Source organism: Procambarus clarkii, chromosome 47 (genome assembly GCF_040958095.1).
Source record: "Procambarus clarkii isolate CNS0578487 chromosome 47, FALCON_Pclarkii_2.0, whole genome shotgun sequence".
NCBI classification, from domain to species: Eukaryota; Metazoa; Arthropoda; class Malacostraca; order Decapoda; family Cambaridae; genus Procambarus; species Procambarus clarkii.
In genome coordinates this window covers 8777921-8799492 of record NC_091196.1, presented here as the reverse complement: position 1 = coordinate 8799492, position 21572 = coordinate 8777921, and positions in this window count along the sequence as shown.

Sequence of the window (21572 nt, the reverse complement as noted above, 5' to 3'; positions counted from 1 at the left end):
GGGGTCCCCTGTACAACAGGGGTCACATTTACATAGTGGGTCCCCCTATACACTAAGGGGTTCCCTTTACACCAGGGGTAACCTATACACCAGGGGTCCCTCATACACCAGGGGGTTCCCCAAACTCCAGAGGTCCCCTATACACCAAGGGGGTCCCCTAAACACCAGGTGTCCACCTATACACCAGGGACCCCTATAAACCAGGGGTCCCCTACACACCAATGGTCCCCTATACACTAGGGTTTCCTCCTATACACCAGATGTTCCCTGTACACCGGGAGTCCCCTATACACCAGAGGTCAGTTATACACCAAAGGTTCCCTATACACTGAAGGTCCCCTATATACCACGGCAGTCCTCTATACACCAGGGGTCACCCTATATACCAGGAGTTCTCTATTCACCAATGGTCAACTATACACAACGGCTCACCTATACACCAGGGGTCCCCCTATGAACCAGGGGTCCCCCTATGCACCAGGGGGATTGCCTGTACACCAGGGGGTACCCTATACACCAGGGGTCTCCTATACTCAACGGGTCCCCTATACACCATAAGAACAAAGGTAACTTCAGAAGGCCTATTGGCCCATACGAGGCAGCTCCTATTCTATAACCACCCAATCCCACTCATATACTTGTCCAACCCGCGCTTAAAACAATCGAGGGACACCACCTCCACCACGTTACGCGGCAATTGGTTCCTATACACCAGGGGTCCCCCAATAAACCAGGGGCCCCCTATGCACCAGGGGATCCCCTATACATAATGGGGTCCCCCTATACACCAGGGGTCCCCTAAACACGAGGGGTCCCCCTATTCACTAGGGGTCCCTTATACACCAGGGGTTCTCCAATACCCCAGGGGTCTCCTTTTACACCAGGGGTCCCCTATACACCAGGGGTCCCCTATGCACCAAGGGTCCCCTATACACCAGGGGACCCCTATTCACCAGGGGGTCCCTTATACACCAGGAGACCGCTATGCACCAGGGGTACTGTATACACAAGGGATTCTCTATACATCAGAGGTCCCCTATACACCTGGGGTCCCCTCTACACCAGGGGTCCCCTATACACCAGAGGTCCCCTATACACCAGGGGTCCTCCTATACACCATAGGTTCTATATACACCAAGGGTCTCCTATACACCAGGGGTCCCCTTATACACCAGGGGGTCCCCCTATATACCCGGGGTCCCCTCTACACCTGGGGGTCCCCTATAAACCAGGGGTCTCCCTATACACCAAATAGTCCTATACACATCAGGGGTCCCCTATACACCAGGGGGGTTCCCCTATACACAAGAGGTCCCCTATACACCAGGGGGTCCCCTATATACCAAGGGTCCTCTATATTCCAGGGGTCCTCCTATACCCCAGGGTCCCCTTATACACCAGTAGTCCCCTCTACACCAGGAATCCCCTATATATCAGGGTGCCCCTATACACCAGGGGTTTCCTATACACCAACGGTCCCCTATACACCAGAGGTTCTCTATACACCAGGGTTCCCCAATACACCAGGGGTCTCCTATACACCAGGGGGTCCCCTATACAACGGGGATCACCTATACACAAGGGGTCCCTCTATACACCAAGGGGTCCCTCTATACACCAAGGGTTCCCTTTACACCAGGGATCCGCTATACACCAGGGGTCCCTTATACACCAGGGGGTTCCCTATACTTCAGAGGTCCCCTATACACCTGGGGTCCCCTATTCACTACGGTGGTCCCCTATACTCCAGGTGTCCCCCTGTTCACCAGGGTTCCCCTATTCACCAGGGTTCCCTATAAACTAGGGGTCCCCTATACACTAGGGGTTCTCCTGTACACCAGAGGTTCCCTATACACCAGGGGTCCCCTATACACCAGGGGTCCCTCATACACCAGAGGTTCCCTATACACTGAAGGTCCCCTAAACACCAGGGGTCCACTATACACCAGAGGTCCATCTACACACCAGGGGTCACCATATACAACAGGGATTCTCTATTCACCAGGAGTCCCTTATACACCAGGGGTCCCTTATACACCAAAGGTTCCCTATACACTGAGGTTTCGCCTATAATAAATATAATCGCCTATAATATAATCGCCTATAATAAATATAATAAATATATATAAATATAATATTTCGCCTATAAATTCACTTGAACGTGTCCAGCGTAGGATGACTAAGTTAATTCCCCAAATTAGAAATCTTTCATATGAAGAAAGATTAACAAAGCTTAAGTTGCATTCACTGGAAAGGCGAAGAGTTAGGGGTGACATGATAGAGGTTTACAAGTGGGTGAATGGCCATAACAAAGGGGATATTAATAGGGTATTAAAAGTATCAACATAAGACAGAACACGAAACAATGGGTATAAATTGGATAAGTTTAGATTTAGGAAAGACTTGGGTAAATACTGGTTCAGTAACAGGGTTGTTGATTTGTGGAACCAATTACCGCGTAACATTGTGGAGGTGGGGTCCCTCGACTGTTTCAAGCGCGGGTTGGACAAGTATATGAGTGGGATTGGGTGGTTATAAATAGGAGCTGCCTCGTATGGGCCAATAGGCCTTCTGCAGTTGCCTTTGTTCTTATGTTCTTCTTATATTCTTCTTATGTTCTTATACACCAAGGCGGTTCTCTATACACCAGCGGGTCCACCTACACACCAGGGGTCACCCTATTCACCAGCGGTTCTCTATTCACCAATTATCCACTATACACAATGGCTCTCCTATACACCAGGGGTCCCCCTATGAACGAGGGGTCCCCTATGCACCAGGGGGATCCCCTATACACCAGGGGGTACCCTATACACCAGGTGTATCCTATACACCACGGGTCCCCTTATACACCACGGGTCCCCTTATACACCAGGGGTCCCTCCTATAAACCAGGGGTCCCCTATTCACCAGGGGGGATCCCCTATACACAAGGGGGTCCCCCTATACACCTGAGGGTCCCCTATACACTAAGGGTCCACTATACACAAGGGGTCCCCTATACACTAGGGGTCCACTAAACACCAAGGTCCACGATACTCCAGGGGTCCCCTCTACACCAGGAATCCCCTATACATCAGGGGCCCCCTTTACAGCAGGGGTATCCTATACACCAACGGTTCCCTATACACCAGGGGTTTACTATACACCAGGGTTCCCCAATACACCAGGGAACCCCTATACACCAGGGGTCCCTTATACACCGGGGGGTTCCCTATACTTCAGAAGTCCCAATACACCAGGGTTCCCCTTTACACTAGGGGTCCCTTATACACTAGAGGTTCCCTATACGCTGAGGGTCCCCTATACACCTGGGGTTCCCTATACACCAAGGCGGTCCTCTATACACCAGGGATCCACCTACACACCAGGGGTCACCTTATAGAACAGGGATTCTCTATTCACCAGGGGTCCACTATACACCAGGGGTCCACTATACACCACGGGTCCCCTATACACCAGGGGTCCCCCTATGAACCAGGGGTCCCTTATGCACCAGGGGGATCCCCTATACACCAGGGGGGTCCCCTATACACCAGGGGGTCCCCTATACACCATGGGTCCCCTTATAAATCAGAGGTCCCCTATGCACCAGTGGGATCCCTTATACACCAGGTGGTCCCTCTATACACCAGAGAGTCCCGTATACACCGGGGGGGGTCCACTATACACAAGGGGTACCCTATACACTAGGGGCCCACTAAACACTAGATGTTCCCTATACACCATGGATTCTCTATACTCCAGGGGTCCACCTATATACCAGGGATCCCTTATACACCAGGGGTCCCCTATACACCAGGGGTCTCCTATACACCAAGGTGCCCTATACACCAGGGATCCTCTATACACCAGGGGTCCCCTGAACACGAGAGGTCCCCTAATCACTAGGGGTCCCTTATACACCAGGGGGTCCCCTTTTACACCATGGGTCCCTATACACCAGGGATCCCTATACACCAGGGGTCCCCCTATACACCAGGGGTCCCCTATACACCATGGGTCGCCTATACACCAGGGATTCGATATACTCTAGGAGTCCCCAATACACTAGATGTCCCCTGTACACCAGGGGTCCACCTATACACCAGGGGTCCCCTTATACAGCAGTAGTGGAATATGACTCATAGAGGCGCCGTTTTGTTTTTTTCGTCGGCGTCTCTTTGAGTCTATGTGTGTTTTTCGTTAACGTTGGTGACGGCCCGTCTATGAGTCTTGTATCCACCCCCCCCCCATTCTAACCTAACCTAATTACAGGTTTAAGAATATGCATTTTAATCATCCCACAGCTACAATCATTTCATTATGCAGTGATAAATTCCAAACTATAATAGTGACCCAATGTCGTACCACAATTTAAGCAGAATCGTACGTCTGGCAGCATAGCAGGTAAGCTGAACATAGGAATAAAGGTAACTGCAGAAGGTCTATTAGCCCATACGAGCCTGCTCCTACATATATCCATCCAATCTCATTCATATATATGTCCAATCTATGCTTAAAACAATATAGGGACTCCACTTCCAATATTAGTTTACAATAATAGTTTACAATAAATAGCTCGCATGCTAGATTTATACACAAGAGCAATTTTGAAATCCTATACCTAGATATTGTACTATAATCCGCAAGTAGTTACAGTATATCTGGCATCTCAGCGAATTAGTAGCTGTGTTTACAGGGTAGTCAATTGTCCTTACATCCATCAAATAGCTATCCAAATGTCGCACCGCAGTTTATGCTATATGAATCCCTAAAATGTATTTAAGAACAAGAATTCAGTCACCTCATTAAAAAACACATGCACATTTACACTCGATATAGTATTTTAATTAAACACAAAGCATTTCCACACTAAATTCCATTTATACAGAAAATACAACATTTATACAGCAAATATGTCATTTATACAGCAAATATGTCATTTATACACAAAATATAATTTACACTCAAAATATACCATTCACATACAAAAATATGTAATTTATAGACAAAATATGAAATTTACATAAAAAAATATGAAATTTACATACAAAATATGTCAGTTGCATACAAAAATATATCATTTACACAAATATTTCATGTACACTCAGATTGCAACATTTACACAGAGTATGGTATTTGCACAAATATAGCAAATTGCTTATATATTTAGACAATTACACAAACATAATTTTCACAAACTACCCACACATTGGCTCATAAACCAAAATACACTTTTACACTTGCACATGAAGATCCATTTTTCCGATTACATATACAGAACTTACACAAATACACAATTCGTACAAAAATACAGTCGCACCAGTTTCACTTCAACAAATTAAAATCACAACTTGCACAAATACATTATTCGCACAAAAACTATTGTAAAACATGGACAATTACTGCACAAATTGTGTAATTATTACAAATCGTTACACACTCAGCACAATTATTCATTTATGCACAAAAATATTATTTACATACAAAATATACCACTCACACACAAAAATATGTCATTTATAGAAAAATATGTCATTTACATACAAAATATGTTAGTTGCACACGAAAATATACGATTTACACAAATATTGCATGTTCATTCAGCGTATAACATTTACACAAAGTATGGTATTTGCACAAATATAGATAATTGCTAATACATTTAGACAATCAAAAATTCGCTTTCACTAAAATTACACAATTTCACAACCATTATTTCCACAAAATACTCACACATTGCAGGCGATGAGTCACAATAACGTGGCTGAAGTATGTTGACCAGACCACACACTAGAAGTTGAAGGGACGACGACGTTTCGGTCCGTCCTGGACCATTCTCAAGTCGATTGTGATGAGGACAGGTAGGGACAGGCAATAAATAGGCAAGAGAGAGCTGAGGAGGAAAGTAAGGTTTAGGGGATAGTAGTAATAATGAGAACTGCAGAAGGCCTATTGGTCCATACGAGGCAGTTCCTATTATAACCACCGAAGGGGAAGTAATAGGAATAAGAAGAGGAAAGCAAGGGAGCGTAGGAGAAGACAATGCACAGAAAAAGGGAGGAGAGAGAAAGAAAAGGAAAGAGAAAAAGAGAAAGATAATTGGAAGGGGTAAGCTTATGTTAAGTCACGTTTGTTAGAAAGATTAGAGCATTTGAGTATATACTGTGAAAGGGAAGAGTCCACAGCAACAAAGCCAGGACTCAAGTTCATGTTGGGTACTTTGTGTATAAGAGCCGATTCTCCAAGACGGCGTCTGTGTAGAGTAGAGGCAGGAAAGATTATTTTCTATTATTTTACTCACACATTGTCTCATAAAGCAAAATACACTTACATAAGATGATCGATTTTTTAAGATTACATATACAGAACTTACACAAATTCAGAATTTGCACACAAAAAATACAATTGCACCTGTTCCACTTCAGGAAATTAAAAACACAACTTACATAATACACTATTCACACAAAAACGATTACAAAACATGGACAATTATTACACAAATTTTGTAATTATTACACTACTTTGCACAATTAATACAATCAAACTTGCTATATAACTTCATAACTTGCAAAATGACAATCAATACACAACAGGTGTAAATACATAATTCGTCCATATACAATTACACAACATGCGCCATTAATACACAACTTGCACGAATATTATACATGTTTCATAATTATTATTACACAACTTGCATATATACAATCAAATACATATCCAGTACAAAATATGTACAATACATAACTAGCCCACATATGTAAATACACAACTAGCACAAAAACACAATTCACATAAATACAATTACAACATATATACAATTAATACACAACTTACACAAAACAATAATCAATACACAACTAGTCCATATATAAACAATATATAACTGTCGCATATGCAATAAATACACAGCTGCACAATTCCACAAATACACAGCTGCACAATTCCACAAATACACACACACACAAAAACATATGCAATCAATACACAACTTGCACAAACACTACACAATTTGCATTAATATAAACAGTACATCATTGCAATCATACAACTTATGCAAAATACATAACCTGCATAATTAATACACAACCTGCACAATTATAATTATCATGCTTTCATAAAAATACAATCGCAGCCAACTAGGCTAAACAATGCCCAATTTGCATAATATTTTTCTAGGTATGTTTAGGAGATTAATTATAACCAACTTCCCAAAAAGTCACAATTTCACATGATTGAATGATATGAAGGGCTATGAGCTCAATATAAAAACACATTTACCATAAATGTCTCAACATTATAATTGCTAAACTATTCATCTAGCATAAGTTCATTGTTTTTAATGCCTTATTAATAACCCGTTGTTACATCTTCTCCAATCATGTCACCTTTATTTATTGAGGGAAACCATCCAACAGACTTATTGGTTCTAGCCTTAGTTATGTTAGGAACAGGTGGGGGTGTAATGGTATATGCACACCATAGCCCCTTCCCTTTCCCCTTTGCCCTTCCCCCTTTCTCTTCTCCTTCCTCTTCCCCTTCCCTTCTCTCGCTTGCCTTCCCTCCCTTGGGTCATTTCTGTCTTTTGTCACAGTCTAACCCTCGGGGTCACAAACAGCTTGAAGCCACTTGCTCCCCTCTCTCTCCTGTCCTCCTGTCCAGTGACGAATTGGAAATAGTACCCCAGAGCAAATAAACTTGTGATCTCAAGTTACACGTGCCCAGCCTGGAAAGTCGTTGGTGTCTTCCCAGTTTTTGGAGTTTTTTGTCAAGAGGAATTGACCCTTATGGTCAAGCCTGATCCGGATTGGTTAAAGACATGTAGGCCTGGGGAGGCGGGGCCTCACAGGGTAGTGCCTACCCATGCCATTGGCCCGGTTTCTAGATCACCTAGTCATGTTTAAATCCATTGGCCACAGGCTTGGGATAGGCGGAGTTAATTGGGCCTAGGAACTAAAGGGTGGAGCCTGTCCCACTGGTAAGCGTTTTAATATAGAAGAGTTAGTGTGTCTTGGGACCTCGACTGAGGTACAGGTCAAAGGACCTGGGGCAGCCAATTCAACATCCTTTGGCAAGCTGCAGTATTGAAGGTAGATGTGCACTATGAGTTTTTGTAACATTGGTAGTACATTACCTGGCCTCATAGGATTTTTATTTTTTATTTAGAGTAGGCTATGTTTCATGTCTATGTTGCTATGTCTATGTTTTTGATTTAAATATACTGGTTCCAATAATAAAATAATGTTAATGTAATTTTGTTTAGTTATCTGTTCCCTTTGATTAATGACTGTGTTATTCATTCTTGTGATTCTCATTTGCTGTGCTAGAAGTTCCCCTGTGTTCTCCATCTTATGAATAGTAAAGTCGCTCTAGAATCTCCAGTTCAGTTCAGTAAGACTACAGGATTAATCCATTAAGATTCATTTACGTGCCCTTTGAGTTCCCTGATTATTGAGTCCCTTCCTTCCTAGGGTCTCAATAATTTTAGACACATTCATTTATGTTTGGAAGGTGGTGGCAGTGTTTAATGATTTTTATTTTATAATTAGTAACAAATTAATAACCCCTATCCTTGTTATGTCCTCCTCATTTAATATTCAGTTTATATTCGTGGCCGTCCAGTGAGGGGTCATACTGGACTGTAACAGTGTTAAGCTGGGGTATTGAGTGAAGAGAGAGACGATCACAGAGTACAGAGAAGGATTACAATTGAAAGGTACAGGGTGATTACAATGGTCAGCAGGGTTATTACAGGGGTTAGGAAAAGCCAGTAATTTTCTATGATAATTAAAACAAATTTACTATATCAGATCAAAAATGCATCCTATTAAATCCTAAATTCATCTATATCTAGCAAAAATTATACTTCAACTACATAAATTTAACGCAATTCAACCTAGCAAAAGCTAAACTAACTAAATATAAGCATCCCGTATCCTCACATACAAGCCTATGTCAACTCTGTCCATACATTACAAAAGTTAGCTTTAGCTCGAACCCTCCCCCCCCCCAAATATGTAAATTTACACTATTTTTATGAACATGCTAGTTTATTACTACCAAGATATTATATATCCTACCTTATACAGCCTCACCTAACCTGTCCTACCATATCCAAAGCTAGTTTTGATTAAAGTTGGTGAAATTTAAGCTGTCCCACCTAAATTCAAACAAATTTAATTTAATTTCTACCAAGTATGCCCAATGTTTTTGTAACAGCACAGCCAAAGCCTATTTTTACTCACATTTTCACCTATTCCATCCTGCCCTACACAACCTCACCTAACATATCTAAAACTAGATTTGATTAAAGTGGACCAAATTTAAGCTATTCCCACCTAAATTCAAGCTAATTTAATTAAATTTTCACCAAATATACCAAAATAGTTTGTATCATAGAACAGCTAGTTTCCATTTTTACCCCAATTTTTAACTATTCCAACCTACCGTACACGACCTTGCTTAACCAGACCTAGTATATGCAAGCTAGATTTGATTAAATTTGATGAAATTTATGCTTTCCCAACCTGAATTAAGACTAATTTAGGAGAATTCCCACCAAATATATCCAATGTTTTGTATCATAGCACAGCCAATGCACATTTTTACCCATATTTTCACCTATTCCATCCTACTGTACATTACCTTACCTTAAGATTTCAACTTAGATCAAACAGAGCAGAAGTTGTTAAACACATATGGCAAAATCTTACTGAAGCGCCAATACGAGTCATAAATACTCATACTCCGCCCAAGTAAAACAGAAACAAGCAACACTTAGTGGGCCAGCCAGAGGCTAAGAGCCCGCGCAGCAATATCCCTGAAAAAAAAATAAAAACACCTTACCTAACCTGACTTAGCATATCCAAAGCAAGATTTGATTTAGGTTGGCGAAATTTATGCTATCCCACCTAAATTAAATCTAATTTAAGAGAATTCCTACCAAATATACCCTATGAATTGTATCATAGCACAGCCAAAGCCCATTTTAACCCCACATTTTCACCTATTCCAACCTACCATAGACAACCTAACCTAACATATCCTAAGCTAGATTTGATTAAAGTTGGTGAAATTTAAGCTGTTCCATCTAAATTCAACCTAATTTAAGTAATTCCCAACAAATATACCCAAAGTTTTGTATCATAGCACAGCCAAAGCTCATTTTACCCACATTTTCACCTATTCCATCCTACCCTACACCACCTTACCTAACCTGACTTAGCATATCCAAAACTAGATTTGATTTAAGTTGGCAAAATTTATGCTGTGCCACCTAAATTAAACCGTATTTAAGAGAATTCCCACCAAATATACCCAATGTTTTGTATCATAGCACAGCCAAAGCCCAATTTTACCCTCATTTTCACTTATTCCAACCTACAATAGACAACCTAACCTAATCTGACCTAACATATCCCAAGCTAGATTTGATTAAAGTTGGTGAAATTTATGCTGTCCCACCTAAATTCAACCTAATTTAAGACAATTTCTATCAAACTTACCTAAAAGGTTTTGTATCATGGCTCAGCCAAAGTCCATTTTAGCCAAGTTTCACCTATTCTTCTAAACTTCCAATATCCAACATCCAGTCTTGGCACAACATCCCCTATTAATACCATAAATCTCGAAATTATTGTAAAGGGTTAATTAAAAGTTATAGGGGGTGAATTAGAGACATGTTAGGATAATATGTAAATAAATATTCCTACCTTAAATATATACTGTAATTTCGAGTAAGGGGGGGTCTAAACCCCCTGGTTATGGGTTAGGATAAGGAAAATTGGGTAATGGTAATTGAATAGTTTTAGTGAGTTATATCCCTTTCTAACTAAGGTTAGGTTAAGGATGGTTAAGTTTAACTGATGTAGAGAAAATTCCCATTAGTACCATATTTTCCAATAGCCCCTTGGTAATAGAGGTTAAGTTGAGGATGGCTATATTGACGTGAAAAAAACATGGTTAAGAATTTGAAGCAATACTGAACTAAGATCCATGTATCAGAGGTTAGGTCCAGGTCGGTTGGGTTGATGCACAAACCACACTCTCCTCCCATATATACGATAAATTTGAAGTTAGATAGGGAGGTTAGGTGCAGGGATGGTTTGCTCTGGATGTGATGTGCATAGGTACATTTAGTAGAATTTAGTGTTATGGTTTGATATAATTAGGATAAATTTACTGGAATTATACACAGAAATCACAATAGCGTGATGCATCAAATGAACAAATCCACAAGGGGCCGTGATGAGGATTCGAACCTACGTCCGAGAGCATCCGAGAGTCTGGGATGCTCTCAGACGTAGGTTCGAATCCTCGTCACGGCCCTTGTGGATTTGTTCATTTACTGGAATTGTTACAAATTGGAATAATTTGGATGAATTTAGCTAATGTCGTGTTAGGATAGGTTATGTTAGGTCTAGATTGGTAGAATTGATGATAGAAAACACAACTGGAAATTAGAAATAGCTAGACGACTAGAGCACTAACTCTATTAAACAGTCTTGCGAATGGGGGATCTTGTGCCGCGACTGGATGTTGGATATTGGAAGTTTAGATGAATAGGTGAAACTTGGCTAAAATGGACTTTGGCTGTGTTATGATTAAAAACATTTTAGGTATATTTAGTAGAAATTGTCTTAAATTATGTTGAATTTAGGTGGGACAGCATAAATTTCAACAACTTTAATCAAATCTAACTTGGGATATGTTAGGTCAGGTTAGGATAGGTTATATAGTGTAGGTTGGAATAGATGAAAATGTGGGTAAAAATGGGTTTTGGCTGTGCTATGATACAAAACATTGGGTATATTTGATGGGAATTCTCTTAAATTAGTTTTAAATCAGGTTGGAACAGCATACATTTTGCCAACTGTAATCAAATATAGCTTGGATATACTAGGTTTAGTTAGGCAAAGTCGTGTAGGGTAGCTTGGAATAGGTGAAAATGCTGATAAAAATGGAAACTGGCTGTTCTATGATACAAATTATTTGGGTATATTTGGTGAAAATTGAATTAAGTTGGGTTGAATTTAGGTGGGAATAGCTTAAATTTTGCCCACTTTAATCAAATCTAGCTTTGGATACGTTAGGTGAGGTTATGTAGGGCAGGATGGAATAGGTGAAAATGTTGGTAAAAATGGGGTTTGGCTGTGGTATGTTACAAAAACATTGGGTATATTTGGTGGAAATTTAATTAAATTTTGTTGAATTTAGGTGAGACAGTTTAAATTTCACCAACTTTAATCAAATCTAGCTTTGGATATGGTAGGACAGGTTAGGTGAGGTTGTACAAGGTAGGATATATAATATCTTAGTGGTTTTGAACTACCATGTTCATAAAAATAGTGTAAATGTACCGGTTTCTGAGGGGGGGGGATTCCGAGCTAAAGCTAACTTATGTAATGTATGGACAAACGTGACATAGGCTTGTATGTGAGGATATGGGGTGCTTATATTTAGTTAGTTTAGCTTCTGCTAGGTTGAATTTGGTTAAATTTATTTAGTTTAAATATAATTTTTGCTAGATTTAGATGAATTTAGGTTTTAATAGGATGCATTTTTGATAGGATATAGTAAAGTTGCTTAAATTATCATAGAAATTAATGGCTTTGCCTGATCTCACCTGTCCCTAACATAACTAAGGCTAGAACCAATAAGTCTGTTGGATGGTTTCCCTAAATAAATATGGTGACATGATTGAAGAAGATGTAACAACGGGGTATTATTAAGGCATTAAAAACTATGGACATATGCTAGATGAATAGTTTAGCAGTAATAATGTTGAAATATTTATGGTAAATGTGTTTTTATGTTGAGCTCATAGGATGTCAGACGTATCATTCATTCATGTGAAATTCTGACTTTTGGGGGAGCTGGTTAAACTCAGCATATTATAATTAATGTCCTAAACATACCTAGACAAATATTATGCAAATTGTGCATTGTTTAGCCTAGTTGGCTGTGATTGTATATGTACAAATAGCATGATAATAATAATTGTGCAAGTTGTGTATTAATTATGCAGGTTATGTATTTTGCATAAGTTGTATGATGATTGCAATTATGTACTGTTTATATTCCCGAGAATTGAGTATTTTTTGTGCAAATTATGTATTGATTGCATATGTTTTTGTGTGTGTATTTGTGGAATTGTGCAGTTGGGTATTTAATGCCTATGCGATAGTTATGTATTGTTTATATGGGGTAGTTGTGCATTGATTATAGTTTTGTGTAAGTTGTGAATTGTCTAAATGTAGTAACTGTATTTATGTGAATTGTGTATTTACATATTTGGGCTAGTTATGTATTGTATATATTTTGTACTGGATATGTATTTGATTGTATTTACCTGGTTACCTGGTTGATACCTGGTTGATGGGGTTCTGGGAGTTCTTCTACTCCCCAAGCCCGGCCCGAGGCCAGGCTTGACTTGTGAGAGTTTGGTCCACTAGGCTGTTGCTTGGAGCGGCCCGCATGCCCACATACCCACCACAGCCCGGTTGGTCCGGCACTCCTTGAAGGAATAAATCTTGTTTCCTCTTGAAAATGTCCACGGTTGTTCCGGCAATATTTCTTATGCTTGCTGGGAGGACGTTGAACAACCGCGGACCTCTGATGTTTATACAGTGTTCTCTGATTGTGCCTATGGCACCTCTGCTCTTCACTGGTTCTATTCTACATTTTCTTCCATATCGTTCACTCCAGTACGTTGTTATTTTACTGTGTAGATTTGGTACTTGGCCCTCCAGTATCTTCCAGGTGTATATTATTTGATATCTCTCTCGTCTTCTTTCTAGTGAGTACATTTGGAGGGCTTTGAGACGATCCCAATAATTTAGGTCCTTTATTGCGTCTATGCATGCCGTATATGTTCTCTGTATTCCCTCTATTTCAGCAATCTCTCCTGCTCTGAACGGGGAAGTGAGTACTGAGCAGTACTCAAGACGGGACAACACAAGTGACTTGAAGAGTACAACCATTGTGATGGGATCCCTGGATTTGAAAGTCCTCGTAATCCATCCTATCATTTTTCTGGCTGTCGCAATATTTGCTTGGTTATGCTCCTTAAACGTTAGGTCGTCAGACATTATTATTCCCAAATCCTTTACACGCTGTTTTCCTATGGGTACATTTGATTGTGTTTTGTACTCTGTATTATGTTTAAGGTCCTCATTTTTACCGTACCTGAGTACCTGGAATTTATCACTGTTAAACAACATGTTATTTTCTGATGCCCAGTCGAAAACTTTATTAATATCAGCTTGAAGTTTTTCAATGTCTTCAGCCGAGGTAATTTTCATACTGATTTTTGTGTCATCTGCAAAGGATGATACGAAGCTGTGACGTGTATTTTTGTCTATATCTGATATGAGAATAAGGAAAAGCAGCGGTGCAAGGACTGTACCCTGAGGTACAGAGCTTTTAACTGCACTTGGACTAGATTTTATATGGTTGACCGTTACTCGCTGAGTCCTGTTTGACAGAAAACTGAGTATCCAGCGTTCTACTTTACCGGTTATTCCCATTGACTTCATTTTGTGTGCTATCACGCCATGGTCACATTTATCGAAAGCCTTTGCGAAGTCCGTGTATATCACATCAGCATTCTGTTTTTCTTCTAATGCCTCAGTGACTTTGTCGTAGTGCTCAAGTAGCTGTGAGAGGCACGATCTTCCCGCTCGAAATCCATGTTGGCCTGGGTTGTGAAGGTCATTGGTCTCCATGAAATTGGTGACCTGACTCCTAATCACTCTCTCAAATACTTTTATGATGTGCGATGTTAGTGCAACTGGTCTATAATTCTTTGCCAATGCTTTGCTCCCTCCCTTGTGTAGAGGGGCTATGTCTGCTACTTTAAGTGCATCTGGTATCTTCCCCGTGTCCAAGCTCTTCCTCCACACTATACTGAGTGCCTGTGCTACCGGCACTTTGCATTTCTTTATAAATATTGAATTCCATGAGTCTGGACCTGGGGCCGAGTGCATGGGCATGTTTTCAATTTCTCTTTCAAAATTTAGTGCGCTCGTGTTTATATCAGTTATATTTACAGGGGTTTGAATATCCCGCATAAAGAAATTGTCTGGATCTTCCACCTTCATGTTGTTTATTGGAGTGCTAAACATGTCCTCATACTGCTTTTTTAGGATTTCCCTAATTTCTTTGTCATCCTCCGTGTAGGAACCTTCACTTGTATGAATAGGTCCAATACTGGCAGTGGTTTTTGCTTTTGATTTCGCACATGAGAAGAAATATTTTGGATTTTTCTTTATTTCCTGAATTGCTTTCTGTTCTAACTGCCTTTCTTCAGTTTCATATGAGTGTTTCAATTTCCGCTCGATTTCTTCAATCTCCCTATTTAAATTTTCCTTCTTTGACGGGAAATTCGTGTCTGCATAAGCAGTTCCGTTATTTTTTTCCGGCGTTTTTAGTGTCGTCTGCGTTCTCTTTCTACATTAGATCTCTTTCTGGCTTTCCTCAAAGGAACATGTTTCAGACAGACTTGATACGCTTCTGAAGTCAGTTTTTCTATTCCTTCTGTAGGACTTGTATTACTTAGAACAGTTCCCCATGGAATGTTTGCAAGTTCCCTGTTTATTATCTCCCAGTGTATCCTTTTATTATTAAAATTAAATTTACCGAATAGCCCCTCTCGCTTTATCAACGTGTTAGGTCTATTCTGAGTATTGATGGTCGTTTGCACTTCAATGAGCTTGTGATCTGAGAATGTGGTATCTGATATCGTTATGTCTCTGATAATGTCTTCATTGTTCGTAAAGACCAGATCTAGAATATTTTCATTTCTCGTTGGCTCCGATATCTGCTGATTGAGTGAAAATTTGTCACAGAATCTAAGTAGTTCTCTAATCTGTGGTTGGTTAGGTCCTGATAGATTTCCTGGTATAATATTATTGTTTGCTATTTTCCACCTGAGACTAGGCAAGTTGAAGTCACCTAGGAAGATAATATCAGGTATCTGGTTCTCCAAATTATCAAGGCTATTCTCTATTTTGCTTATCTGTTCTGTGAATTCCTCAGCCGTTGCATCTGGCGGTTTGTATATTAGAATAATCACTAAATTTATTTTCTCTATTTTTAATCCCAGTACCTCTACCACCGCATTTGTAACGTTTAGGATCTCCGAGCATACAAGGTCTTCCCTAATATACAGACCCACTCCTCCATGTAACCTAATTTTCCTATCACACCTGTATAGGTTATATCCTGGAATCCAGATCACACTGTCCAACAATTCCCCTGCACGGGTTTCTATGAAAGCTCCAAATACTGCATTTGACTCCGCGAGGAAGCCATTTATGAGCTGTACTTTGTTGTTTGTTCTTGTTTTCAGTCCTTGTATGTTGGCAAAGATGAATGAGGTTACTCTATTAGTGATAGTTTGAATGGGAGACTTTTTCGGCAAGCCCATTATGCGTGGACATAATGAGTTTGTTCTGACCAGTACTGATTGTTGTAGGGCAGTTGTCTGTCGTAGTTGTAGTTCCCTTTCGGTGGGTAATTGTATCTGTAATTCTGGAATGCAAGTGGATCTGGCATCCAGTTCCATACACTCTCCATGCTGCTCCTTTTGAATTCTCTGTCGGTCTGGTATAAAAAATTTATAGAGTTTCCTCCAAATTCATTATCCTGCTTGCCACTCTTTATGTAGCGTTCCGTGCCTTTCACGTGAAAGTGTGGGCAGCTGAGGTCATAGCATTTTCTGTCCTCCAGTGAGGTTTGGCACATGTCAGGATGGAAAAACCTACATATTGATCCAAATCGACACTCACCTTTCCTAAGCATATTTAAACATTTTTTGGGATGTTGGTAACTACATTCTAATCCTTTCTTATTACCAGCATATCTATGTCTGCATATGCCCTTTGCATAAAATTTGCATAAGTCTGTCCTTCTGTTCTGAATTGCTCTATCGGGGACCGTTGTAGTGTCTGTACCTATCGAGCTGTCAGTTCTGTCTGGTACACTTTCTAGTTTACTGTCATCTACATCCTGGCCTACTGAGTCAGAGTTTACAACTTCCTGAGTTTCAGCCTCAGTTTCATCCGTGACTATAGCCTCCGCCTCTGGTATATTAGAATTGTTGTTGTTCCTTTCCCACTCCTTCTGGATGGCTGGTAGGCTTCCAATGAATGATGTTTTCCGATCATGCGTCATGTTATCTAGAATTTTTTTTTAGGATATTCGAAGCTGGCAGGTCATTTTTACACACCCAGAGCTAGTGGCCAGCTCTCAGTGCCGTAGTGTTACTCACTCCTGTACAAGCCGATTGGAATCTAGTCTTACAGATATAACATTCAATTCCCGTTACCTTCGTCTTTAAGGAGTTGTTACAGTGTCCACAAATTTGTTTATTTACTCCCATTTTGCCTTGTTTTGTTGTATATATCTATATATTTATAATATTATATGTATATTGTATATTTGTAACAATATATATGTTTATTTGTTCTACTGTATGGTCAGTACTTATTGCACGGTCGAGAGTGAGGGCGATCACTCGATCGCCCTCACTCTATTTATGCAAGTTGTGTAATAATAATTATGAAAAATGTATAATATTTGTGCAAGTTGTGTATTAATTGCGTATGTTGTGTAATTGTATATGGACGAATTGAGTATTTACACCTGTTGTGTATTGATTGTCATTGTGCAAGTTATGTAATTATATAGCAATTTGATTGTAATAATTGTGCAAAGATGTGTAATAATTTCACAATTTGTTTAATAATTGTCCATGTTTTTATAATAGTTTTTGTGTGAATAGTGTATTATGCAAATTGTGTTTTTAATTCGCTGAAGTGGAACTGGTGCAATTGTATTTTTTTGTGTGCAAATTCGGCATTTGTGTAAGTTCTGTATATGTAATCTGAAAAAAATATATCTTCATGTGCAAGTGTATTTTGGTTTATGAGCCAATGTGTGGGTATTTTGTGAAAATAATATTTGTGAAATTGTGTAATTTTAGTGAAAGAGCATTTTTTATTGTCTAAATGAATAAGCAATTTGCTATATTTTTGCAAATACTATACTTTGTGTAAATGTTACACTCTGAGTGTACATGTAATATTTGTGTATATGGTATATTTTTGTGCAACTAACATATTTTGTATGTAAATGACATATTTTGTCTATAAATGACATATTTTTGTGTGTGAGTGGTATATTTTGAGTGTAAATAATATTTTTGTGCATAAATGACATATTAGGTGTGTAAATGTTGTATTTTCTATGTAAATTTAATTTTCTGTGGAAATGCTTTGTTCTTAAAATTCTATATTGAGTGTAAATGTGTGTGTGTTTTATAATACTATTACTGAAACCTTGTTCTTAAATACTTTTTACAGATTCGTATAGCATAAACTGCGGTGCGACACTTTAGCAGCTATTTGATGGATGTGAGGACAGTTGACTATCCTATGAACACAGTTACTTATTCACTGGTATGCCAGATGTATAGTAACTACTTGCGGATTATAGTACGATATCTAGCTATGGAGTTTCATAATTGCTTTTGTGTATAAAACTAGAATGCGAGCTATTTATTATAATCTATTATTGTAAACTAATATTGGAAGTGGAGTCCCTTGATTGTTTTAAGCATTGGTTGGTCATATATATGAATGAGATTGGGTGGATAGATATATAAGAGCAGGCTCGTATGGGCTAATAGGCCTTCTGCATTTACCTTTATTCTTATGTTCAGCTTACCTGCTATGCTGCCAGACGTACGATTCTGCTTAAATTGCGGTACGATAATGGGTGGCTATTATGGTTTGGAATTTATCACTGCATAATTAAATGATTGTAGTTGTTGGATGATTAAAATGCATATTCTTAAACCTGTAATTAGGTTAGGTTAGGTTGGAGGGGGTTGGGGGGGGGATGGATAGTCTAAACATTTTTCAATATTAACATTGAATTGATTACATATGCAAGTACCATGCCAAAGATCGCATTGGCCATCTTGTGACGTCAGACCCAGTTTGAAAAGTCAGGTCACAGTGGAGCCTCAACACCTATTTTCCAATGGCCAACAATAATCCACCCCTAACATTCCCTGACCTCTCTCCTGTGGCCACTCTTCTGTAGCCACTCTCTTGTGGCCACTATCCTGTGGCCACTCTCCTGTGACAAGTCTCCTGTGACCACTCTCTTGTGGCCATCCTCCTATGGCCACTCTCTTGTGGCCAATCTCCTGTGGCCACTCACCTGTGGCCACTCTCCTTTGGCCACTCTCTTGTGCCACTCTCCTGGGGCCACTCTCTTGTGGCCACTCTCCTGTGGTCACTCTCCTGTGGCCATTCTCTTGTGGCCCTTCTCTTGTGGCCACTCTCCTGAGGACACTGTCATGTGGCCACTCTCCTGTGGCCTCTCTCCTGTGGTCCCTCTCCTGTGGCCACTCTAGCGTGGCTTCTCTCCTGTGGCCACTCTCCTGTGGTAACTCTACTCTGGCCACTCCCCTGTGGCCTAAAAACAAGAGAATGTCAAAGAGTTCTTCATTCTCTCACAATAGGGCTCTGTGGTTCCTATAAGAAAATTTTGGTTTGGCGTATCCCCTGATAATTGCCTCCCTCTCTCGGAACATGCCCAAATGTTCTTATGAGGCCCGCAGAGCCCCATCCCCTCAGGCTTTACTCTAAATTGTTGGAGACTTGAGTCTCAAACTCATTTCATTCCATTCTTTCCAAATCGATTGTAACCTATCCTAACGTAACCTTTCCTTACGTAACCTGACATATTCTAGCATAAACGTTAGACGAGCTATAGGAAGCTTCGTTGGATGGGTACGTACGTAAGGGTAGGGTACGCGGTTCGAGTCTTGTAGCGCCCAGGTGAATGGGTTAGATGAGTTAATTTTGACTCAGTGATAATATTTATCAATCCGTTATATTCAATATAATTACTTATATATTTCCTGGTAAGACTCACATTAGGGATCAATGATGGCACAATATGTTTAGTTCACTGAAGAAACTGCTGTAAAACACTAGATTATTCAACACAAAATTCGAGGGTTCGAGTATTTGTTTTGTAAATACATTTATAATACATTTATTATTTTATAAACAATAAAAAAATAATTTATTGGAATATGCGAATGTGTGAGCAATTAACTTTAATTAATATCCGTCAAAGCCGCGTTGCATAGTAATTACCGAAAAAAATAATTGATATAGAATGAATTCCACTTTTTTCATTTATTAGAAATAATTAGTGAGGACTGAATATTCATTATTCATCTTGACGAGCCGGAATATTACCGAATTCCCCACACAGCTTTTAGCAAGTGACCCCAGGATATTCACCCAAAGATCTATGGTCTCTCCGGGTTCAGTGGACGGTCACGCTTCATGCAGGGCGGCGTTCAATCCCCTGACCATCCAAGTGGTTGAGTACCATTCCTTCCTCCGTCCCATCCCAAATCTTCATGCTGACCCCTTCCAAGTATTATATAGTCGTAATGGCTTGGCGCTCTTTCCCTGATAATTCCCTCCCTCCGGGTTCAGTGACCCGGATATACACCCGTAGATCAATGGTCTCCTCTGAGGAGGAGTTTCTTCATAATATTTACTGGTATCTTTATGATCATAATGTATAGATAAATATTGATGGACAGGTGTACATTGCTAATTTCAGGTGTGCTCACCTATATGAGGTCACCTATATGTGTGTGTGTGTTCGGCGAATATCAGCTCCTGGTCCTCGATTTTCTGTCACCTCTTGCAATATTTACAGATCTCCGTGCTTGTTATAATGTCTAACTCGTGTACATGGAAGCCCGCTCACACACGCTCACACATGCTCACATGCGCTCACACACGCTCCCGCCTCTCACGCTCCGAAGGGTGGAAAGAGAAGGGTGAGGAAAAATTGTCGGAAAATCCGACACCATTTAATAATATCATATAGGCAGATAATATTGCTGCATTGTATAAACAAGTTAACCCATAGAAAATGTAACTTGTAGTGGAATTTCCGTCTATAGAAAACGGGATATCATTACCACATACTATTATAAATTCACCACCTATTATGGTGGGAATTATTCTTAAATACAATTGTCTTTGGACTTTACCATCATAAAAACATCTCATATAAATTAAATTAATTATCAGAATTAAAATAGAGTAAATGTGACCATTCTATCACTTACTGTCATCTGGACAATGTAGGCCAGTAGCGTCAGTTGTGAGGGAGTGGTCAGCCATTGTTATTGTGTTAGACCACAGAGGCGCATGGGAGCAAATGCGGCTCCTGTTAATTTCTCTTGGACGAAGTGTTATGGAAACCAAAGGTGTACCATTATCAACACGCTGTCAACAAATACAAGCTAAGTGTTCTGCCGAAACCCATTTATCTAATCATTTTTGGCCATTAATGTCAGTAGATAGGGTGAGCTGGTTAGAATACGAACTGCCTCTTAATAAAAGGTAATTAAGCCTAGGTCTTTATGGTTCCTTGTACAGTGTTTTCTCTGATATAGCTGTCATATATTAGGATTCTGGCTTCATAGCTAGCGCCCTTTTGACAGGTCAAGATGAGGAAGCATGCTTTGTGCATCAGTT